The 7,420-nt window shown below is 46.4% G+C and overlaps 1 long non-coding RNA gene across 1 annotated transcript; it reads left to right on the top strand.

The window, feature by feature from the left end:
* Positions 1-1,516: 1,516 nt before the first annotated feature.
* On the top strand, positions 1,517-2,596 carry LOC131104459 (uncharacterized). Its single transcript, XR_013629855.1, has 4 exons — positions 1,517-1,604; positions 1,913-2,041; positions 2,233-2,335; positions 2,420-2,596. It is a non-coding gene; the product is annotated as an uncharacterized LOC131104459 (long non-coding RNA).
* The last annotated feature ends 4,824 nt before the right edge of the window (positions 2,597-7,420 follow it).

The following is a 7,420-nucleotide window of genomic DNA, read 5'->3' on the forward strand; positions in this document are numbered from 1 at the left end:
CTGTCTGTGCTAGAATCCATCGGCGCCTTCACTCCCTGCGGAGACTACAGTTGTTCGGTGTCAGCAAAAACATCATGCAAATTTTCTACAGAACAGTCGAGAACAATAGAGTCTATCTTACGGTACGGGATCACCAGTTGGTTTGGGAATCTCAACGTCAAATCAAAAACCCAGATTCTCAACCTGGTCAGAGTAGCAGGTAAGATTATGGGCAACTCCCCCCTCAACCCTCAGGAGCTGTTCAATCAGGCCGCCATCACCCAAGCAAAAAACATCCTCAATGACGGCTCTCACGTTCTGTTCAATGAATACGTATTAATGCACTCAGGGAGAAGGTACAGGGTTCCGCTATGTAAACACAACCGTTACAAACACTCATTTGTCCCTCTCTCAGTCAACCTCATAAACGAGCAAATGTGAAATCTGGTCTATATGTGAACTAGCACTTTAAATTAGCATTTTCAATACTGTGCATTTTAACTTACCAGCTTACCAGTTGGTAATTGCACAGCTCAGATGAGCCCCTTTTTTTGCACATTGATCCGTCTAGGAACCAGTATGCTTTTATGCTCTGTTTCTTTTATGCTCTTGTTTATGCTTGTTGTATATGGTTTTACTGTGTCTCTCATGTACTGTATGTCTCTGTTGGTTGTATGCAGCTGTACCCTGCCTGTAAACCAAATTTCTCCCAAGGGAGACAAATAAATTGAACTGAACTGAACTGAACTGAATGTAAAGTGATGAACTCGACAAAGTCCAGGATTAACGACAGAAAACACGGCATCAAGACATCACCAATCTGGGTGAGAGGAAAATTAATTATCACCTGACGCTAATCTGAAGTTGGCATTTCTGTAACTAATTAAAGCAAACAACGGCCTAATCATCCTAATTAATGACACATCCTGGCAAATAGTCTGAAAACATCAAACTGTGTGACCTGCGTAGTTTCCAACTCTGTTTTTGTGATGCTAATTCCCCGCCATCGCCAGCGTGGATCAGCTGATGCCAATTAGCAGCCACCACCCAGGTGTCTACGTAACCTTCACGTTTATTTGTTTGACCCAATGCGTCAGTGCTGTATGGTGTGTCATGTGACCCTAATATGAGTGAAATAGTCAACATTCCAGGAGTCAAGCTAGCATATAAAAGGATGGCTTTTGCTGTCCTCGGCATCGAGCATCAGCGCTGCAAAGGTAACATAACAACTTTACATCCGACTTGTCTATCATCGCAAAGATGGCATTTACTCTTGTCGTGTTCTTCGGCCTTTGTGGGATCAGTGGACTGTTGACTGGAGCCGTAAGTCCAAATCTCCCTGCTGGCGTGTAGCTTCTCAGTTATCCAGGTTATGGTAACTGGCATGTGTTTTCTTCTCCACAGTGGTCTTGGCCTCATCATGATCATCATGATCATCATCATCATCATCATGACATAGGTTGGTAGCTGTGACTAGCGTACTATAAATGACATATGTTATTGCTGTCTTTTGGACCATATGTCTAAATGGTGTTGCAGATGGCTGCTGTCCTCAGGGCTGGACTCAGGTGGATGATCACTGTTACATCTTCCAATCTGAAGTCAGGACTTTTGCAGATGCAGAGGTAGGCAACAATTTCACACAGTCGTGATGTCCAGTCGTACCTCACCACATGGAGTTAAGCATTGGCAAGCTTAAAATACAAGAAGAAGCTGCTTGAAAATAGTGGCTGACAGTCATTTGGGGAATCTGTATTTACAAGATTGGAGACAGGTTTTCTTTGCCGGACCTCCAAAAATATTCCATTTATAAATCAGGAATCCTACTTCACGGAAATTCCTTTATCACAGATGAACCGTGATAAAGGAGGGAGTAGTGTAGCTCTGAAACATCTGACTGATCATCGTTTCTTCCCTCCGTTTCTCCCATTAGAGTGTTTGCAACACTCTTGGCGGGAATCTGGCCTCCATCCACAGTTACCTGGAAAATCTGGCTGTTGCGGGACTGATTAAAGAAGGGGGTGCGGACTATGCTTGGATTGGACTCCATGATGCCATTAAGGTGAAGCATTCCTATTTTTAACAACCCGACTTTGTCCTCCTACATTAACATCTAATCTGACCTCAAACGTCAGCATTATTTCATGATGCTGTAGGACCAGTAAGTCATGTTTCAACATCAGCCATATGGACCATGTTGTGCTGTTGTGTCATCTTTAGAGGGACTCGTTCAAATGTGACTTTGTCTTCCAGAAAGGCGACTATATTTGGACTGATGGCACCAACGTTGAATTCCTCAACTTTGCTCCCGCAGAGCCTAACGGCACTGGTGCCTGTGTTGAGCTTTACGTAGCTGGTATGAGTACAATCCTTCAGTTCAGCTCATTGAATTACGGAACGTGGCATCATAGTGCATTGGTTTTCTGGTCTTTTTTCACAGATTTTACATTTTTTGATGAGGACTGCACCATATTCCACCCCTATGTCTGCACCAGCGAGACCTACCACTGTGGCCACCACTAATCAGACCTCCTACCAGCATCTTCTGGAACAATGTCTTTCATTGACCACCATGACTCCACTCAGTCCATATCAAACTTTATTGGTGTCTTTGTAACTCTGGGTTTACTATACGTGTTCTTCATGTCTTCTACACTGTTCAGTCATTGGCAGCAGTCGGTCAAACACATTGGAAACCTCAAAGATGATCTCTCTACTAAAGAAAACTGAAATAAAGAAACCAGTCTGCAGTAAAAATGTGTCTTGTTTGAGTATTTCTGTCCTCAACATTCATTTTCAAACCTGGAATGAATATTGATCAGTCAAAGAAAGAACAGTATACAGTGGGGATATACAGTAGTTGCACACTACAAGTGGCCTCTACTAGTTTAGGATGTACGACTTGCTTCCATGACTCCATAATGCCAAACATCAACCTTGTTCTTAAGATTGGCAGCACGACAATGCCCCCCCCTCCCCCCATTCTTCAGCCATCCTTTCAATCTCCAAGACATTAGTGAATAATCTTGCTAAAAATCCAACTACTGCCTGACCTAAACCCTTCCACACCTCCCATCAGGCCAAACGGCTTCCCGTTACTCATCATATTTAGAGCTGCTCTAACTTCAGCCCTGATGTCGCCTGAACTTCCTGACTGAAAGTCCTCATTTCCAGCAATCACAACCTTCGCCCTCTCAAACTCTCACTCATGTCTATGTTCATCAGTTCTTGGGAGTATTTGTTTTGTCCCCTAGCATGATCCCATTCCCATTTCCATCCATGATCACACCAACCTGCTGCACACCTTTCCCATCACTTATACAGAAGTACAAGCGAAATTGTGCAATCATCCGTCCATACATATACAACATCCTATGCAGTGAGACAAGGGGTGACAGGATGGGATGATTGGGGGAAGAAGGGGGGGGCAACACTAGCAGAGGGGAGGGGAAAAAACAACTCCAAACTAGACTCTTAATGAAGCAGTACTGTGTGGGACTGTTAAAAAAACCTTGGCATACAAGTAAAACACATTGTTCACACACATAGACACAAGACCAGCACCACAAAGGGAAAATAGCAGATATAAGCAGCGGCCAGCCCGGCTACCTGCAGCCACTTACGGCGCAAGCCGTGGTCCCCGTGGGGTTAGTGGCGAAAGCTTTGGATGGAGGGGGGATGTGGGAATGAAGGAGGGTCAGAGCGTCCCGCTGCAGCAATCTCTTGGGAGAAGTTGTTTTCACAACACGACCTTGGTTAGCCGTGGTGGGGACGCCGAAATCCAGATTAAGAATATTCTTTAGGTTAGGTCGGGCAGCCACATTCCAATAGACCGGGACATCCTATTGTCCATTCTGGCCTCCCAATCGATCCAACTGCTTTCTTCACCAAGATGGCATCCTAGTTGTGATTGGCAGTCACAGTCAGTGTGTGAACGGCTTTGCCCACCAAATCATTCACGATGGGCAGCTGTGGGCCAACTCAATTCGCTGCCTTCATCATACGAATTTTGCAATACACCAGGAAAGTGCCCAATCCAATCAGCAACAGACCTGTTATCATGGTCCCGAATAGGTAGACATCTTCAATGTCCTCCACGGAAAGAATCGCCAGGCACATGACCTTCCACTTTCCCCAACTGTCCATCATGTACCCAGCGGTGTACGTTCCGTCAGGGCAGGCAGGTTCCCCCGTACCTGAGCTTCTCATCGATCGTGTCAATTGCGTGGAGAGACCAGTTGATCAATTCCATCATTTAGTTTTTTGGAGAGCAGTGCAGTGAGAGGCTCTTGAGAACGTACGAGACTAGACAAGACAAAGAAGCAAAGCAGGGAAGATAAAAAACTGTATATAAATTATTATTATATATGAAATATTAATAATATTATTATACACACATAACTACTTTTACCAATATATTATTATTATGATCAATTAATATATATCAATATCTCTATATATATTTATATATATCAACTAATAAAATCAACTAGTATTTTTGGTCGTTCACTTTTTTTTACTTTATTTTTAATTTTTTTTAACAAAATATCAACATTAATACAAACAAACTTAAAACAAAAAAGGGGGCCCTGGAGATACACAGTTTACAAGTTAGGATTTCACATTCCTTGTCATGGTGGAATTTGAGTCATTTCCTTGGTTTCTGTCCGTGAACAGTGTCCACTTCACCCATTTTTCTCCACATATGTCTTCTTCAGTCATCAATCTATGTGTTAATAATTCCATATTGTGTATTGTATTCATCACACAAAGCCAGTCCACCAGTACCGGGGATCTTGGATTAAGCCATTTCACTTTTGGCGTCCGTTGGGGTGTCGCTTTTCTCGTGGGCTCTGCCATGTGGTGTCTCTGTCCATCCCTGGCACTTTTGGCTCACGTGCCTTGGGGGCGTGGCTGCCTCATGTGGGTCCCGGTTCTCCTGCGGTCTCTGTGGTGTTGCTTCCAGGGCTTCCATAGTGATGGATGTGTTGCCGGGGCACGGTTCCTGCTGTTCTGGCGGTTGTAGGAGCTGTCTCGAGGTGCATGGCTTGTCCGCGACTCTTGGTGGTCTGGGGGTGGCAGATCTGGTGCAATCTTTAGTGGGCCCCCTGTGTGGGGTGGCCGGAGGCCATTGTTGGGGGGGTTGGCGAGCCGGACTGGTTGCCATGATGGGCCCGGTGGGGCCTGTGGCCCGTCCTGCAGCCCGGGCGGTGCTGGTATTGTGGGTAGGGTGTGTGTGGGCCCCGGGCCTCCCTGCTGCATTGCACCACCTCACTCACATTTAGGACCTTGGAGGGTGATCTGCAATTGGACGTGCCGGGGTTGAGGGGTTTCCTTGCGAATTCTTCTATGCCCTCAGAATTCCTCTGGCTTGGTCACCCTTCTATTTTAAACGCACTTTAGACACTCAGTTCTGGGGGAGGATCTGGGCAGGCATGGGACCCACCATTGCTCAGCTGTCCTCCACTATTAATTACTCCATATGATACATACACAAACATACACCAATCATAGGTCAGCCCTTTGGCGCAGGCCTATTTTTAATTGCACAATGTACACAATACCATCTCATTACACACACAGGCGTGGCGGGCTGGACCGGAGAGCCTTCTGCCTACCCCCGCGATTGGCCCGCTGGCTGCTGGGGCACGATGATATGGTCTGGTCTGCCTAGCCTTCCTGGGGGTCGCTGGGGCTTGCCCTAGGGGCGCGGTTGGCGGTACCTCCCTTGGACTGTCCTGGGTCGCGGGCACCTCTGTGCCCTTGGTGGGGCGTTCAGCAGTCTCCAGGCAGTGGGGTCCATGCTGCTGGTGGCCTGAAGTCTACGGTGGTGGCTTGGGGTTGCTGCGCTGTGGTGGCTGCTGTGAGGACCGGGCTGTGTGTTGGGATGGGGCCTGATCTCGCTCGTGGGGGCGGGGGCCTGGGTGACATGTGGAGGGCATGCGCCTCGGGGTCAGGCCTGCTGGGGGGGGGCCAATGCTCTCCCAGGTGTTTGGGTGTCTGCTACCACTGGTTTTTGTACTCTGCTGCATCGCTTTCCTTGTCTTTGCCCGTCCCCGGTCTGTCTTAGGGCTTCCCGGGGATGGTTCTCTGGTACGTGGGTGGTGCGCTGCTGGTTCTGGGGGTGGAGAGGGGAAGGTTGGGCCTCCCGGTGGATGGTGCGCTCCTATGCTGATACTTGGGGATTTTAATCACTGCAGCCTCAACAAAACTTTGCCAGGCTTCTACCAGCATGTGAAATGTAACACAAGAAACAATAACATCCTCCATAACTGCTATGGCAATGTCAAGGACGCCTATACAGCCAGAGCCAAACCTCCTCTCAGCAATTCTGACCATAGCGTAGTCCATCTGCTACCCACATATAGGACAGTTTTCAAATGCCGCAAACCAGAAATCTGAACTGTCAAGGTGTGGTCAAATGATAAAGTCAAGGAACTGAAAGGATGCTTCCTATGTCCAGACTGGGAGATCTTGACGCTGACATTGACACCACTACAGAATCTATTACTGACTATATCTCCTTTTGTGTAGATTCAATCATACCACAGAAGATTGTTAAGATATATCCAAACAACAAGCCCTACATCACAAGTGGCATCAAGGAGTGTATTAACAGGAAAAAATCTGCCTTCAAACTGAGGAACACAGAAGGAGTCAGAACAGCTCAACAAGACCTCAACCAACAGATGAGAGCTGCTAGGCTGCAGTACAAGGAGTGGGCAGAACAGGATCTGTCCAGGCATAACTCCAAGAGACTGTGGGACTCAATCAGGGGAATGCCAAACATGGAGGCAAAAAGAAGCCTCTATTTGCACACGATGAAACTTTTAAGGCAAATGCACTGAACAATTTTTTCATGCATTTTGAAACTGACAATATCAGAGACTGCAGTGTTGTTTTAGAAAATGTAACTTGTGATGTGAAAGACAGGATTCACATAGATCCACATGCTGTTACCAAGGTTTTTAGATCTATGCACTTGAGAAAAGCGACAGGGCCTGACAACATGACCACTTTTCTTTTAAAAACATTTGCTGAGGAACTGACGCCTTCGTGGCATCAACTATTTCAGCTCTCCATCGACACACAAGTCATACCGGAGATCTGGAAAAAGTCCATTATAGTCCCAGTCCCGAAAACGGCATGTTCTCAGGAGAACAATGATTACAGGCCTGTCGCACCTCAAATGTTTTTAAATCTTTGGAAAGGCTCATGCTAAATGTTCTTCGGGCAATGGTTCAGTCGGAGTTGGATGAGTACCAGTTTGCTTATACAAACAAGCGCAGCACAAGTGATGCTATTTCCACCATAATGCACTTTACACTGAAACACCTTGAGACTCCAGGTGCATTAGCCAGATTGCTCCTTATTGATTTTAGTTCTGCTTTTAACTCCATCCAATCTCACATTCTCCTCAGGAAACTTTCTCAGTTGAATG

The sequence above is a fragment of the Doryrhamphus excisus genome, linkage group LG15 (assembly GCF_037039965.1).
Source record: "Doryrhamphus excisus strain RoL-2023G ecotype Guam linkage group LG15, RoL_Dexc_Guam_v1.1, whole genome shotgun sequence".
NCBI lineage: Eukaryota > Metazoa > Chordata > Actinopteri > Syngnathiformes > Syngnathidae > Doryrhamphus > Doryrhamphus excisus.